Raw genomic sequence first — 17,960 nt, forward strand, 5'->3', positions numbered from 1 at the left:
TTGAGATCTGTAAGTTAAAAGGAAGTCTAAAATTAAAACGTTGTACAGAAGTCCAGATGATCTCAGACACATCACTATAATAATAATCATAACAATAATAAAACAAACTCTGTACTGGGAATTTTATTAACCTATGCACACATCCCATCTCATTTAATCTTCACAACAACTCTATAAGCCAGGTACTATTACTATACTCATTTTATAGATTTAAAAACTAACAAAGGCTAAATCCTGCAAGATTATACTGCTACAAAACAGCAAAACACACCGTGAATCCAGGCAACCTGACTCCAAGCCCAAGCTTTTTGCTCTGTACTCTCTACAGCTTTTTACTATGAAATATAAATTTTAAATAACCAACTGTACTGATCCAATATCTACCAAAAATTACATAAAGGAGTCATTTCAGAAAAAACCAAAAGCATTCCCTAAAACACATTTATACTTATATATATACCAACTGAATGAAGTTAGAATTTAACCAGATGCCCAATTTATTGCCAAATCCCAAGTGAAAATAAAGATGATATATAGCTTTATTACTCAGTTATCTATTCATATACATGGTTAAATATGTTACATATAAATTCAAAACAAATTCCAATATTTTTCCAAAGGCCTTCATCTAGAACTTCCTCCCTGCCCACCCAAGAAAAATAATACTGAAAAAACTTATTTCAGGTACACTATTCCTCAAATATACTTAAACAATGACATAAAAGGAAAAAAAGAATAATTAAGACATAACCTTTAACACTGATGCCACAGTGAAAACAAACAAAGCATGTGCCCCCCAAACCCAGTCATCTTACATTGTTTTCTGTCTCATGAACTGTACCACAATCCATCTAGTTAAAAAAATCTAGTGGTGACCAGTGTCACCTTTCTCTCCCTCATTTCCCATACCCAATTAATCACCAAATTCCACACCTAAACATCTCTAAAACCCATCCACTTTTATCTATCTTCACCATCACTTTATCTAGGGTTTTACCGCCTCTTATATGGCCTCTTCTCATCTGCACTCTCTTCTCTGTAAACAGTGTTTCTTCCGTATAACATCTAGTTTTTTTCATAAAACATAACGAACAGTTGCACCGTTACCTTTTTTGATGGAACACTTGATTTATGTCTGCCTTCCCTCGTACATTTTGTGTGGTAGAGACTCTATTTACTCATCACCATATCACTGTGGCCTAGAAAAGTGCCTAGTAAATAAATATATAAATGCTAAATGACTGAATGCACGTCAAAGATTACAAATTATTTATAAATATTTCAAAAAAATTAAGTAGTTATAAGGTTCATGAACCATTATAAGGAGTACCTTATTTCATCATTTCTAGATCACACATTGTTACATTTTTTTCATTTTTTTTATTTTTACATCTGTAACTCTGAAATTGAATACATCTTACAGTCAACAATCACTGTATGCTTAATTGGCATTTTTTTTTCTTTCATAGCAGTTCATAAAATAATGGCACATCTTGGAATAAAATAAACAAGGGGGAAAAAAAACCTCATGATTTCATGAAACAGGTAAATCTGGCTCACTCGGTTCAAACCTGGTAGGCTAACCTCCCTTTTCCATTGGCTATTGTGCTACTGCCAGTATTCAATAATTAACAGGGCCTACTGGTTCTTTCACCAACAGCTATCAAATCAATTCCTTTCCTTAAATCCCAGAATAATGACACTACACCTACCTAATTCCACGTTGCCAGCTGAGTTCTTGCCCTAGCTTCATTCATTTAAATATTTGCTTCAAATTCTACCAACACTATGCACCTATATGCAAAGAACTGAAGATACAAAACACTCCAGCTATCTGTCCTTCCCACTAATCTCTCTCCTATAATTTAGAATTTTGCTCATTTTATGCCTCAAACTGGACCTACTTTCCTCCCAATTTCTATCTACCAAATTCCTACTCAATACTTTAGTTCTAGATCATATTTCTTCATGAAATATCCCCTAATCTGTTTTTCAACCTTAACATTCTAAAACACATGAAATCTAATGCATATTGGTTGCATTTTCTTTACCATCTGAACCACAAGGGAAGCCCCCCATATTGGTTGCATTTTCTGTTTCCTGAAGGCAAGGTTGACATGTCACACATTCTGATAGAGTGTAAGCTCCCTAAAAGAAGGGATTTTTGTCCCTTTTGTTGACTGCTATATTCCCAGCATCTAGAAGAGCATCTGGTACATAATAGTTGCTTAGTAAGTATCTAGTGAATTAAAGCCCTCTAGTATGCGGTCAAGAAGCAACAGTTAGAACCAGACATGAAACAACAGAGTGGTTAAAAATTGGAAAAGGAGTATGTCAAGGCTGTATATTGTCAGCCTGCTTATTTAACTTAAATGCAGAGTACAGTCAAAGCTCCATTACTTTGGCCACCTGATGCAAAGAACTGACTCATTGAAAAGACCCTGAGAAAGATGAAGAAAGATTGAAGGCAGGAGGAGAAGGGAATGACAGAGGATGAGATGGTTGGATGACATCACCGACTTGATGGACATGAGTTTGAGCAAGCTCTGGGAGTTGGTGATGGACTGGGAGGCCTGGCGTGCTGCAGTCCATGGGGTCACAAAGAGTCAGACACGACTGAGCAACTGAACTGAACTGAACTGCAGAGTACATCATAAAAATGTTGGGCTGAATGACTCACAAACTGGAATCAAGATTGCTGGGAGAAATAGCAATAACCTCAGAAACACAGATACCACTTTAAAGGCAAAAAACAGGAAATAAAGAGCCCTTTTCACGAGGGTGAAAGAGAATGAAAAAACTGGTTTAAAACTCAACATTCAAAAAATGAAGATCACAGCAGCTGGTCTCATCACTTCATGGCAAACAGACGGGGAAAAAAAGTGGAAGCAGTGACTGACTTTATATTCTTGGGCCCCAAAATCACTGCAGACAGTGAAGCCATGAAATTAAGACACTTGCTCCTTGGAAGAAAAGACATGACAAACCTAGACAGCATATTAAAAAGCTGAGACTTACTTTGCCAGCAAAGGTCCATCTAGTCAAAGCTATGGTTTTTCCAGTGGTCATGTATGAATGTGAAAGTTGGACCATAAAGAAGGCTGAGTACTGAAGAACTGATGCCTTTGAACTGTGGTGCTGGAGAAGACTCTTGAGAGTCCCTTGGACTGCAAGGAGATCCAACGAGTCAACCCTAAAGGAGATCAGTCCTGGGTGTTCATTGGAAGGATTGATGTTGAAGCTGAAGTTCCAATACTTTGGCCACCTGACCCAAAGAAACAGCTAACTGGAAAAGACCCTGAGGTTGGGAAAGATTGAAGACAGAAGAAGAGGATGACAGAGGATGAGATGGTTGAATGGCATCACCAACTCACTGGACATGAGTTTAAGTGAACTCCAGGAGAGAGTGAAGAACAGGGAAGCCTGGCATGCTGCAGGCCATGTGGTCGCAGAGTTGGATACAACTTGGTGACTGAACAACAACAATAATATATTCCAGGGTATAGAACAAATCTTTGCAGCTGTAGTAAGAGGGAAGAATCAAAAGGAACTGGACTAAACAACTGGAATTCCTTGAGCTTCAGTTTCTTCATCTGCTAAATGTAAATAATACTCAATAGCACACTGAGTTGTTATAATGATCCAATGCAATAATGCTTTAAAGCATCTAGTACAGAGCTGAGGACAAGAGGATGCTCTCAAAAAAAAAAAAAAAAAAAAAAGAGGATGCTCTCAGTAAATGTTTTGATGATAGTGTGACAATAGTTAAACAGTAAGAAGCATTCAATAAATGCCTATTAAATGAATAAAATCTCAGGAAAATATAAAAAGTTTGAGTAATGTCTAACCTCATCATTTATCCAATAAAAAATTCATGAGTGAATTAATTCTGAAATATACGTACATTCACCCTCAATCTTAAGCATGGTTGAGACCATTTTTGATTAGTTAGGAATAACACCACCAATTAGACAGTGTACAAGTATTAATAATTATACTTTACTGACACATAGAGATTATATTTGATTCCTAAAGAAGAACAATAATTTTACTATCAGAGTAGTAAAATACTGAGAATAAAAGAAAGCTGCAAAGTTACTGGAGTTACATGGTCCCCAGAAAGCCAGGAAGTACAAAAGTTTATGTCTACAAAACACCAGTGAATAATAAATTATATAAAGCTGTTTTACCAGCTCCATCAAAATATATATGTGATAAACAATCACAACAAATAAACTCTTCAATATATTTGTATTCCATATTACAGGATAAAAAAGAGGATCAGTTAAAATGGGTTTTAAACTTTTCTTACAAACCTGTAACACTTCTTGTATTGGCTACTTTTTAACTTTAAACAGATCCCAGAACTTTACAGTGAGATTATTAATTCAACATAGCATCAGATTATTGGACTAACTAGAAACTCCCTTGTTTAGGGAAGACACTTTATTACTTTGTAAATTGGTTATACACAAACTTTTCCTTTCAAAGCTTTTCCAATCCCTCTGGGTACTTTCAATGACTCACTATCTAATCACCAATCATAAACAACAAAGGAGGAAAGAGCTATTGTGTCTATCTACTATTAATTGTGTCTATCTGCTATTGACATAAAATCATCGTAAAAATTCCACCGGGGACATATGTCTTGAGTAGGAAAAGAGAAAAAGATCCCATCTAAGTATTTCAGATACAAGGAGCTCTAGGAGGAGGTATTCTCCTTTAACCATGGGGTAGTAGTAACCCCTTGTGGGAAAATAACCAACACAAACCGAAAACGTAAGCCAAAGAGATCTTAATTATAAACTCCACAGAGTCACGTTTAGCTGATCGTTGACGTCTCTCGTATTCACCAGTTCTAACAATGTATTTGAACCTCCAACATAAAAAGCCCTGAGATGCGGATGGAGGTGGAAGGGTTGAGGATGAGTAGGAACCAAACAGAGTGAGTAAACTGTTAAGGTCTGGATGGAAAAGCATTAAGATATTCAGGCAAATGTATTAAGTGTCTCAAGCAGTAACAAAGGCCTAAAAAGGGATAAAGGAGTGAGGAATGAGAAGATTAAGATCTTGAGGATCTGGTTTGGGTTTTTTTTCTTTTTTTTATCGGAGAAAAATAGGGAAGGAGCTAAATAGATGCAAGAACTGAGGAGAAAAGAGATCGTGCCTGAAACACCTAAGAAAACCCTCTAGAAGAGGGGGAACTGCTGCCCACAGGAAGGCTTACGGTTAGTTAGCTCTGGAGCCCAGGAAGGGCAAGGAGTCAGAAAAATGATACCAGAAAGGAGAGATGAGGGTGACGCCAAAACCCCCAGAAAGCCGAAAAGGTTGGCCACAGGGTTTCCATTGAGGGCAAGACCCCCTCTCCCCCCCCCCCCCTTTCCTCAAGGGCCCCGATCGTTCGAGGGGACCAGAGACACTTAGTCCCAACCTTCTCCTGAGGCTAGCAGAGTCAGGAGAAGAACCTCAAGTCGCTCCCTCACCAAAAAGAGAACTGGAGGAGTGTAAACAATGTGCAGGAGCCACCAACCGGGAAACGTTCCAGCTCCAGCAGCAGCCGCCCCAAAAGCAGCCGGCATACAAGCCGACTCTCCGACCTCAGCGCAGCAGCCACAGGCGCCTCGAGCTCCCCGAGCTCCCCGGCCACCGTAGTCAGAGAAACGCCCCACCCCACCCCCTTCAAACCTAGTAGGTCAGCCACTTCCGGGGTATTAAAGCCTATTGATTGGAGGCAGCAATAGCCAGACCAATGGCAAGACCCTGATGCTGGGAAAGATTGAAGGCGGGAGAAAAAGGGGACGACAGAGGATGAGATGGTGGGACGGCATCACCGACTCGATGGACATGAGTTTGAGTAAACTCAGGGAGTTGGTGATGGGCAGGGAGGCCTGGCGTGCTGCAGTCCATGGGGTCTCAAAGAGTCGCACACAACTGAGCGACTGAACTGAACTGTGCAACAGCCACAGCGACAGGCCCCTGATCTAGTTAACTTCATCCATCCTTTTTTCGCTCCTTTCGCCAGCCAGACTGTAAGCCACCAATATAGCAAGCACAGAACCAAGGGAAAGTATCCACCTATAAGCGGTGTCTCTGATAGACAAAACATCATTCCTGCCTTGAGTTCCTGTTGAACAGACTTCAACTCCCAGCGTGCCGTGAACACCACGCCCTCTCCTCGAACGCGGGAACTACAAGATCCAGCATGCACTGTGCCGCTTATTTTTTTCACTCTCCCCGAAACACCCGGAGACCCCAAAAGCGATTTCAGAAGACTCACTAAATGCTTTAGATTAATGTAGACCTTTCTACCAAGCTTCACTTTGGTAAAAAAAAAAAAAAAATACAAGTATTTCTTTTCTTTTTGTGAAAGTATTCTGAAGGGACTATAGGTAAATGCTTATAAAATATAAAGGAATATGTGCTCTCATTTTCCATGTTAAGATTATTTTCCAGAATTGAAACAGAACAGTCTGCGAAGGCTTTTTATGAAATGGCAATTTTTATCCTCTTTCATAAGGTGTGTTGAGAGAAATACTAAATTATTGCAAAGTGTAATGCTGTAAGATTTTGCTGGAACAAGATCTACGAGACATGCTTCTGAATTGCGTAGGGAATTACAGTAAGAGCTAGAAGTGAAAAATTAACAGTCTGTACTAGCGGACTATGAAACCACATGGGAAAGAAAATCTTTCAGAATGCAGAGTTGAAAAGTTCAAAATTAGATTTGAAAACGTTTTCATTTTTTTATGTGTTTAATGGTTTGAATTATTTTTATTATTACTCTCACAAAAACAGGTAACTGCACAATTATTTATTTTCTGCTATGCAGTAGGGCAACCAAATAACCAATCACACAAAGAATATAGTAAGATGTAACATTTATTAGTGAGCGAACAAAAGAACTGTTTTCTTGCCTGATTAGACAGCTAGTGGATCCACATTTTAAAATATAAAACTGTTTTGATTTCTGAGGACAGATAATATACATTTAACAAGCTGTCTGGGTGATTTTCTGTTACTTTCATAGATTACAAGAGCAAATATATTTTATTTTTAATATTATACAATAACAGGGTGTGAGAAACAATGCTTTGATTCTTTAATTAAACTACATGGTAATTATACAAAATAAAACTGTATACCACAAACATTGGTATTCTGTGGATTTACTTGTACAAAACAAATTTTAATTGGTTAGTAAAACAGTAGAATACTTTCCACTTTTACAACTTCACATAGAAGTCACAGAGGGGAAATATATTCTGTAACCTTGGCATGGCATCTATCCAACTCCCGAGTGCTAAATTATGCAGCACAAGCAGGTAAATATTTAAAACCTATGATCATAGAAAACAATCTGCTGCTTTCTATACTCATATACCAAAGCAATGTGAACTCTATGAGAGAAAACATTTTCATTGGAATGATCAGAGGTAATAACAAACTATAATTAGGTTATCTACTATTCATAGGTGTTTGTAGTAAATAAACACATAATTAGACCCACTTATTAGGGATGTTATTAAGGAAGCTTTGAAATATGCTAAATATTTGATACACATATTTCTAAAGCAGTTTCCATGATCAATTGTGTAAATGAACATGGGAAAGAGTCTAAAGAGTACATAATTTATGTAACAGACTTTAGGTTTTTAAAAGAGATTCTGAGAGCTGCAGTACTCAGCAATATTCTCTCCTCTAAATTGACTCCTATTCAGCCAATTGCAAACTGCATAGGAGTCAAAATTAGACCAGATGTTCATTTTTATTCAACAAATACATAAGTGCTGCTGGGGCAAAGTACCCTGCCTGGGCACTGAAGTCTTTTTTTGAATCGCATGATTTTAGGAAGTGTGACTTGTATATTCTGTGCTTCCACGGTGGCTCAGCAGTAAAGAATCCTCCTGCAATGCAGGAGATGTGGGTTTGATCCCTGGGTTGGGAAGATTCCCCTGGAACAAGGCATGGCAACCCACTCCAGTATTCTTGCCTGGAGAATCCCATGGACAGAGGAACCTGGTGGGCTACAGACCATAGCGTCAGAAAGAGTCAGGCACAACTGAAGCAACTTAGCACACACACATGCACGTGTATACTATGGTAACAATCCTGAACTTTAAACTGGTTATAAAGGAAACCATTTAGGGAATGACAGATTGCATTTTTGACTGCTGGTTGCAGGATTATAGAGAATGGCTTAGAATGGAAAGAACAGTTAGGAGACTGTTTTCATAAATCAGATTTTAAGAAAATGGGAGATCTGAAATACATAGTAATTAGAGAAGATATTTTAAAAAACTGCTCAGATACATTAGAACAGTAGAACCCAGAGGAGGGGTGGGATAAGGAGGGGAGAAAGTAAAAGAGTCTCCCAGGTTTCTGTTTTTTCAATTTTCTACCTGTTGAGTTAGGAATGTTTAAGCACCATCAGAGGGTGATGCCCAGGAGGCAATTAGCTATGGAGTTTAAGAAGAAGATTTGAGCTGAATATATATATATATATATCTTTGGGACTCATTAGCTTTAGGTGAGAGTTGAAATCATGGGCATAGATAAGATTATGAATCAGGTGGGTGGGAATCTGAGCTAGTAACCAGGAAGCCAAAAGGTGACAGAAATAAGGAAGGTGGAGAACAGTATAAGTAAACATTATGAAATTTTTAAAGGAATAGGATTTTTACATAAAGATAAAGGGTTAAAATAAGGAGAGAGTCAAATACCAGGATTGGGTGTTTATGAGTAAATGAGATCAGAAAGACAAAAAAGCATAAATTCAAAAAAATTGCACGGAGACAGAATCTTCAGAAAAGAGTCAGCATTTATTAAGACCAGCAAGTGAAGGAAGAATTCCCTGGGTTGGACTTTCCCAGTGGTCCAGTGATTGGGAGTCTGCCTGCCAATGCAGGGGACGTGAATTCAATCCCTGATCTGGGAAGATTCCACATGCCGCAGGGCAACTGTGCCTGTGAGCCACATCTACTGAAGCCCAGCGCCTAGAGCCTGTCCTCCACAACAAGAGAGTCATCATGGTGAGAAGCCCACACACCACAACTAGAGAGTAGCCCCCACTTGCCGCAACTAGAGAGAAAGCTCGTGAGCAGAAACAAAGATCCAGGTCAGCCAAATAAATAAATTTTTTTTAAAAAAGAATTCTGTGAGAAGAATTGAGAAGTAGGAAATTAGAGCATCAGAGAAGGAATGCAAAGATTTCAAGTGGAGAAAAGTAGTGGGAGATTGGGTCATAAGAAAGGAAGCACAAGTGAAAATAAACACAAAAGAGATGATGATCAGGCTTCCCTAGCGGCCCAGTGATTGAGAATCCCTGCCAACCTGGGTTTAGTCCATGATCCGGGAGTAGCCCATGTGCTGCTAGGGAGCTAAACCTGTGCATCACTACTGCTGAGCCTACAAACTGAAACTACTGAACCTGTGCACCCAGAGGCCCTGCTCTGCAACGAGAGAAGCCCCCACAAGGCACAGTCCACGTACTGCAACAAAGAGCGCCTCCAGACTAGAGAAAGCCCATGTGCGGCAATGGAGAGTGAGTACAGCCAACAATTTTAAAAAATACATTTTAAAAAGAAAAAATCATGACCAGCCAGGAATGTGAGGTAGTATTCACCAGCCTCAAGGTTTCAAAATAGAAATCCTATATGGATCTGCAGTTCACTCTAACTTGTGCATGTAGCCTTCACTAGTCTTGGCAGCCAAGCGTGTAATTCACTGACTTACACTCACATTCTCTTTTATAGCGAAACTCAGAGTCCACACTGAAGCTAAGCGCTTCAGGAAACAAATAACCCCCACCCAAGCCCTACAAGTCATAAATTGTGAATTGCTTAACATATAGACTCTAAAGCAAACACTGTGGTCTATTTCTCTCGGTTTAAGCATGAACACGTGAGATAATTTCAGCAATAATATGTGAGGGAAAATCTGCCGAGGCAGAGGGGAGGTAAAACTTCTGGAAAAAGTTTTTCTCTCTAACAAAAAGCAGTGCATGTTGTATACTCTCGTCATGGTAGCATTATTCACAACAGCTAAAAGGTGGATGCAGGCCAAGGGTCCGTCAACAGGTGAACAGATAAGCAAAATGTGATGTATAGACATAATGTACCATTATTACTAAAAAGAAAGTGGGAAATTCTGATATATGCTACAATGTGGATGAAACTTGAGGATCTTATACTGAGTCAAATAAGCCAATCACAACAAAACAAACACAATTGACCCTGGAACAATGAGGGAGTCAGGGCACCCATCCCCATGCAGTTGAAAATCCGCACATGTAACTTGTAGCCAGCCATATATAACCACATTTCTGCATCCACAGACTCAATCAACCTTGCAGTATGTATCACTGTAGTATTTACTATTAAAAAAAATCTGAGAATAAGTGGACCCATTCAGTTTAAACCCATGTTGTTCAGGGGTCATCTGTATGTAGGATTTCACTTACCTGACTTATCTAGAATAGTCACATTCACAGTGATAGAAATTAGAATGGTGATTACCAGGGACAGGAGGAGAGAAAGGAATGGAGTCATTATTTAATGGATATAGTTTCAGGTTTGCAAGATAGAATGCATTCCGTAAGATTTTTTTTTTTCTGGAGCTTCCCAACCCAGGAGGCCTGGTTTATTACAAATTCTTTCACCAGTACTGAACATCCTACAGGAAAGTGTTTGTGGACCAGAATTTTTACTCTGAATGAATGGTGTTAGAGACATGGTGATGGTTACACAACACTATGAATGTACTTGGTGTTACTGAACTGTAACTTAAAATGGTTAAAATTGTATATTTTATGTGTATTTTACTACAATAAAAATAAATGAAGTGGGACTTTCCTGATGATTCAGTGGCTAAGACTCCACGCTCCCAGTGCAGGGGTTTGATCTTTGGTCAAAAACTAGAATGCAACTAAAGATCAAAGATCCTGCTTGATGCAACTAAGACCAAGCACAGCCAAATAAGTAAATAGATAAATAAAATAATAAAAATAATCTCTCTCTCTTGATAGAAAACTAACTAGTTTGGGTATTTGGAGACCAAGGAATTCAGTTAGCTTAGAGGAAGAGGAAAGAGTCTATTAATATTAAATATCGATATCACAAAAGCTGTAGTTTTTAAATAAAATTATAAAAACTTTCTATTTATACATTTTAAAGTAAAAAGACAGCCAAAGAGAATTCTTCATGGTATTAATTCTTTTTGACTTGTCTATAGAAACATAGAAGCTGGGAAGGATCTTGTTTATCAAGTCTCAGTAGATAGTTAAAGGTTATTATTTACTCAATAAGTACACAAATTTTACTGATGAATGTCAAAAGTCTGTTTTTTAATGAGTCTACTCTAGTTTTGAAAATGTTTAGACTTTGAGGCATAACCATCACACACTCAGTTGGTCAGGTACCTATGAAAACATGATACTACCTTGCCCTTGAGGAGTTTTAAATCTATTGAGACAGACAAGTATATAGACACTGAGTTATAAAACAAGGCAGAATGTGAAAAGGTACATAGGCTTATTGTGGCAAAAAAGTATGTGTATACTTCAGAATGGGGCTTCCCCAGTGGTTCAGCAGTAAAGAAACTGCCTGTAATGCAGGAAGTACTAGAGACATGGGTTCCATCCCTGAATCAGGAAGATCCCCTGGAGGAGGGCATGGCAACCCACTCCTGTAATCTTGCCTGGAGAATCCCATGGACAGAGGAGTATGGTGGCCTACAATCCATAGGGTCACAAAGAGTTGGATATGATGGAAATGACTGAGCATGCATGCACATGCATACTATAGAACATACATATTTTGATTTTTAAAATAACTCAGGTCTTTGGTGGGACTTCCCCAGTGGCTCAGTGATAAAAGATCCACCTGCCAATACAGGAGACACAGATTTGATTCTTGGGTAGGAAAGATCCCCTGGAAGAGGAAATGGCAACCCACTCCAGTATTCTTGTCTGGAAAATTCCATGGATATAGGAACCCTGGTGGGCTCTAGTCCGTGGGGTTGCAAAGAGTTGGACACAACTTAGCAACTGAGCATGAGCACAGATCTTTAAGCACAAGGTCTTTGATAAAAAAAAAATCAAACATTAACCAAAATAATGACCCATAATAGCTTGGTGTATAATCTTAACTTTTTATAACTATAGTAACATCAAGTATTACTACAAACATTTGTTAATGTTAATGAGTATGAATGGATTTTATATGATGTGCTAGCTAGGCATTGTTTTAGAGACTGGGGTTATGTCAGTGAATACAAACAGTGATTCCTGTTTGAGGAGCTTACATTTTAGTAGATTGAGACAAAGAATAAACAATAAATAAATAAATAATGTAGGATGCTAGAAGATGATACATCCTACAGGGAGGTGGAAAAATATAGGATGAAAAAGAGAACCAAAGTCCTGAAGGCTGAATTGCAGTTTTAAAATGGTGTCAAGGTAAGCCTCATTTACAAGGTAACATGTGATTGAAAATTTAAAGGAGGTAAAGGAATGAGACAAGCACTTATGCGGGAAGAGCATTCAGGTAGAGGGTGTAGGCAGTACAAAAGTCCTAAGGTGGGCATGTGCCTTACCTGTGCACTTTTCTAGTCAGATCTTCTAAGTATCTGGTTACTGACAAGCTTGCTGTGGCTGATACGACTAGTTTTCCAACGTTGTAATTTTCACTTAAAGTGAGTGTGGTTTACCCTAAAGTGAGTGACAGGTTTGCCTTATTCATTTTTGAAAAAAATTTCTGTCAAATGCCAAAGTCTAAATAGATATGGTTGGTCAGTTACTCTTTCAGGAAAAAATGGCATTCCAAGAAAAATTGTCTATTTTAGCTGGCAACTCACAATCACATATATGTTTCTCCTCAAGACAATCATCCCACTTTGGTATGTAGCAGAAATGCTTTAGTCATACTGCCTATCTTGTCACCCAAAATGTTTGCACTTAAGAGTTGAGATTCAATGAAATCAGTAATTTCTACTGCTTCATCAATGGCAATTACAAATTAAAGTGGCATGTTTACTTCAAGTTCATGACATGATGAACTTGTCATGGTCACTACTATAGTTTGATGTGGCTGCCTTGATTCACACTAAGTGGCCAATAGTTTTATCCTCCATTGTTTTTGCAACTTCAGTATAAATGTCAACACAGTTAAAAAAAAAAAAACAGATAATGTCTTAGAATTATTATGAAGGCAGTTTTGACTGTAGACTCTTTGAAAGGATCTTGGAAACCCTAGAAGTCTGCAGATCACACATTGAGAATTACTGCTTTAAACTCTCAATCATCTACATCTTAGCAAACATCTAACATATTCTAGACTCAACTCTGTGCTTTCCTAATTTTAAAGCTGATGAAAGTGAAGCTAAGAGAAGTTCACTGATTTGCTCAAGATCTCACAGATTTAAGGGAGAGAAGCAGAATTCACATCTAGAATTCTCTATATCCAAATCCCAAGCTCTTCCTCTACTTTATATTCTTTGGATAATAATGCTTAAACACCTAAACTCTTTTTTTAAAATATATATTTATTCAGCTGTGCTGGAACTTAGTTGTGGCAGGCAGGATCTAGTTCCCTGATCAGGGTTCAAACCCACGCCTCTTACATTGGGAGTGCAGAGTCTTAGCCACTGGACCACCAGGGAAGTCCCCAAACATCCTAACTTTTATTTTTTGTTTTGCAGAATGAAGTGTTTACAAGTACTTTTTGTATGTCTCTCCTCAACTGTGTGGGAAAATGTACATACGGACTCAACGTTTCCCTAGTTATAAAAGTAATAGTTACTCACTTGTGTCCAACTGTTTGACTCCAAGGACTATAGCCTGCCAGAGTCCTCTGTCCGTAGACTTCTCCAGACAAGAATACTGGAATGGGTTGCCATTTCCTTCTCCAGGGAATCTCCTGACCCTGAGATCAAACACAGGTCCCCTGCACTGCAGATAGATTCTTACCATCTGAGCCACCAGGGAAGCCTACTATTAAGAGACATTTCTAAGCACAAAGACATTTCTAAGTATAAAAGTAATAGAGGTAACATTTAACCCCCCGCCCCAAGCTCTCTCACTTCAAAATGTAAATTCTGTTAAAGTGCTGCACCCAATATGCCCCCAAATTTGGAAAACTCAGCAGTGGACACAGGACTGGTAAAGGTCAGTTTGCATTCCAGTGTCAAAGAAAGGCAATGCTAAATAATGTTCAAACTACCACACAGTTGCACTCATCTCACACGCTACCAAATTAATGCTCAAAATTCTCCAAGCCAGGCTTCAACTGTATGTGAACCAAGAACTTCAAGATGTTCAAGCTGGATTTGGAAAGGCAAAGGAACGAGAGATCAAACTGCCAATATTCGTTGGATCATCAAAAAACAAGAGTCCCAGAAAAACATCTACTTCTGCTTTATTGACTATTCATAGTGTATCAATGCCAAGCGTATCAGCAATGTAAAGCGATCAATGCAAAGAAATAACGGAAAACAATTGAATGGGAAAGACGAGCGATCTCGTCAAGAAAATTAGAGATACCAAGGGAACATTGCCTGCAAACATGGGCACAATAAAGGACAGAAACGGTATGGACCTAACAGAAGCAGAAGATATTAAGAAGAGGTGGCAAGAATACACAGAAGAACTATACAAAAAAGATCTTCATGACCCAGATAATCACGATGGTGTGATCATTCACCTAGAGCAAGACATCCTGGGATGTGAAGTCAAGTGGGACGTAGGAAGCATCACTACGAACAAAGCTAGTGGAGGTGATGGAATTCCAGTTGAGCTATTTCAAATCCTAAAAGATGATGCTATGAAAGTGCTGCACTCAATATGCCAGCAAATTTGGAAAACTCAGCAGTGGCCACAGGACTGGAAAAGGTCAGTTTTCATTCCAATCATCTCAAAGAAAGGCAATGCCAAAGAATGCTCAAACTACCACACAATTACACTCATCTCACATGCTAGTAAAGTAATGCTCAAAATTCTCCAAACCAGTCTTTAACAGTATATGAACCGTGAACTTTCAGATGTTCAAGCTGGATTTAGAAAAGACAGAGGAACCAGAGATCAAATTGCCAACATCCGTTGGATCATTGAAAGAGTAAGAGAGAAAAACATCCAGAAAAATATTTACTTCTGCTTTGTTAACAATGCCAAAGCCTTTGACTGTGCAGATCACCACAAACTGGAAAATTCTGAAAGATATGGGAATACCAGACCACCCAACCTGCCTCTTGAGAAATCTGTATGCGGTTCAGGAAGCAATAGTTAGAACTGGACATGGAACAACAGACTGGTTCCATATCAGGAAAGGAGTATGTCAAGGCTGTATATTGTCATCCTGCTTATTTAACCTATATGCAGAGTACATCATGAGAAACACTGGACTGGATGAAGCACAAGCTGGAATCAAGATTGCTGGGAGAAATATCAATAACCTCAGATATGCAGATGACACCACACTTATGTCAGAAAGCAAAGAAGAACTAAAAAGCCTCTTGATGAAAGTGAAAGAGGAGAGTGAAAAAGTTGGCTTAAAACTCAATACAGAAAACTAAGATCATGGCATCTGGTCCCATCACTTAATGGCAAAGAGATGGGGAAACAATAGAAACAGTGACAGACTTTATTCTTTTGGGCTCTAAAAGCACTGCAGATGGTGACTGTGGCCATGAAATTAAAAGATGTTTGCTCCTTGGAAGAAAAGATATGACCAACCTAGATAGCATATTAAAAAACAGAGACATCCCTTTACCAACAAAGGTCCATCTAGTAAAAGGTATGGTTTTTTCAGTAGTCATGTATGGACGTGAGAGTTGGGCTATAACAAAGCTGAGCCCTGAAGAATTGATCCTTTTGAACTGTGGTGTTGGAGAAGACCCTTGAGAGTCACTTGGATTGCAAGGAGATCCAACCAGTCCATCCTGAAGGAAATCAGTCCTGAATATTCATTGGAAGGACAGAGGCTGAAGCTGAAACTCCAATACTTTGGCCACCTGATGCGAAGAACTGACTTATTTGAAAAGACCCTGATGAAGGGAAAGATTGAAGGTAGGCGGAGAAGCGGATGATAGGGGACAAGATGGTTGGATGGCATCACCCCGTCAATGGACATGAGTATGAGAATACTCTGGGAGTTGGTGATGGACAGGGAGACCTGGCATGCTGCAGTCCATGGGGTCACAGAGAGTTAGACACAACCGAGTGACTGAACTGACTGACAGATTGAAAGCCTTTGACTGTGTGTATCACAACTAACTGTGGAAAATTTTTCAAGAGATGGGAATACCAGATCACCTTACCTGCCTCCTGAGAAGTCTGCAACTCAAGAAGCAACAGTTGAATCAGACATGGAACAACGGACTGGTTCCAAATTAGGAAAGGAGTAAGTCAAGGCGGTACTTTGTCACCCTGCTTATTTAACTTATATGCAGAGTACATCATGTGAAATGCCGGGCTGGATGAAGCACAAGCCAGAATCAAAATTGCCAGGAGAAATATCAATAACCTCGGATATGCAGATGACACCACCTTTATGGCAGAAAGTGAAGAGAGGAACTAAAGAGCCTCTTGATGAAACTGAAAGAAGACAGTGAAAAAGCAGGATTAAAACTCAACTTTCAAAAAACAAAGATCATGGCATCCAGTCCCATCACGTCATGGTAAAGAGATGGGGAAACAATGAAAAGAGTGACAGACTTTATTTTCTTGGGCTCCAAAATGACTGCAGATGGTGACTGTGGCCATGAAATTAAAAGACGTTTGCTTCTTGAAAGAAAAGTTATGATCAACCTAGATAGCATCTTAAAAAGCAGAGACATTACTTTGCCAATAAGGGTCCATCTAGTCAAAGGTATGGTGTTTCCAGTAGTCATGTATGGATGTGAGAGTTGAACCATGAAGAAAGCTGAGCACCAAAGAATTTATGTTTTTGAACTGTTGTGTTGGAGAAGATGCTCGAGACTGCAAGGAGATCAAATCAGTCAATCCTAGGGGAAATCAGTCCTGAATATTCATTGGAAGGACTGATGCTGAAGCTGAAACTCCAATACTTTGGCCACCTGATGGGAAGAACTAACTTCTTGGAAAAGATCGTGATTCTGGGAAAGACTGAAGGAAGGAGGAGAAGGGGAAAACAGAGGATGAGATGGTTGGATGATATCACCAACTTGCTGCAGTCTATGGGGTCGCAAAGAGTCAGACACGATTGAGCAATTGAGCAACTGAACTGAACTTAAGCTCTCTCACTTTAAAATGTATAGAAATGCTGAGTGAGAAATAAACAAAAGAAAGAACAGGAGGGAGAGAGAGAGAAGAGAGAGAAAACCAGAGGTAAATTTATCTGTCTTATTCTGGCATGTGAATAGGAAAAAAAAGAAGTGAGTGGAGGAATTTTACAAATTCCTAGAATTTGTATTTGAGCCTGTTGTCACCCAGGTCTGGAGTTATACTCACTTCATGGCAGAGATCCCTAAGCTGAGAAATTTATGTGAAAAGGACCCAAGAACCAAAACACACATCCTTGACCCCACTGCCTGAACAGTGACACTGAAACTATCTGCACCCTCCCTCTTCACACATTCACACAGCTTCCTTTGCAAGAACTTGACTTTACTATTTCATTGTCTACAGAGCCTTGTTTTATGTGTGCTTCTGACTAAAATCATCTTGTTTAATACAAATTATTCACTTATTAACATTGGACCCATATCCAATGGTACTATAACACATGCCTGAAGGGAACTTTTCTAACATGAGTATTTTCTCTGTAACATGCATCTCAGCTTCTTGTTCATAAAGACACTAGACACAGCACATTAGCAGTAGCTTAGGGATAATTTCAAGCAACAAAATCACCAACAAAAAGCCCAAATATGAGAAAAGACATAGTAATCAATGTACCGCTAAAGAGACACTTGTTTACCTATAAGATCTAAAACAAGAAGGCAGAGCA

At 38.9% G+C, this 17,960-nt stretch overlaps 1 protein-coding gene across 8 annotated transcripts in view; it reads right to left on the reverse strand.

Moving 5' to 3' along the window:
* The window catches only part of ATG4C (autophagy related 4C cysteine peptidase), a 96,934-nt gene extending 91,313 nt beyond the window's left edge, over nt 1-5,621 (reverse strand). For 3 of the 8 annotated variants that reach the window (XM_070468053.1, XM_020885520.2, XM_070468052.1), the window contains exon 1: nt 5,531-5,619. The gene's annotated coding sequence lies outside the window, so the exon portion shown is untranslated. Of the gene's footprint in view, nt 1-1,107; nt 1,212-5,483 lie in introns of all 8 variants that reach the window. The other 5 variants (XM_020885526.2, XM_070468050.1, XM_020885516.2 and 2 more) reach the window with 4 other exon arrangements.
* Between the last annotated feature and the right edge of the window lie 12,339 nt (nt 5,622-17,960).

This window comes from Odocoileus virginianus, chromosome 5 (genome assembly GCF_023699985.2).
Source record: "Odocoileus virginianus isolate 20LAN1187 ecotype Illinois chromosome 5, Ovbor_1.2, whole genome shotgun sequence".
Classification (NCBI taxonomy): Eukaryota; Metazoa; Chordata; class Mammalia; order Artiodactyla; family Cervidae; genus Odocoileus; species Odocoileus virginianus.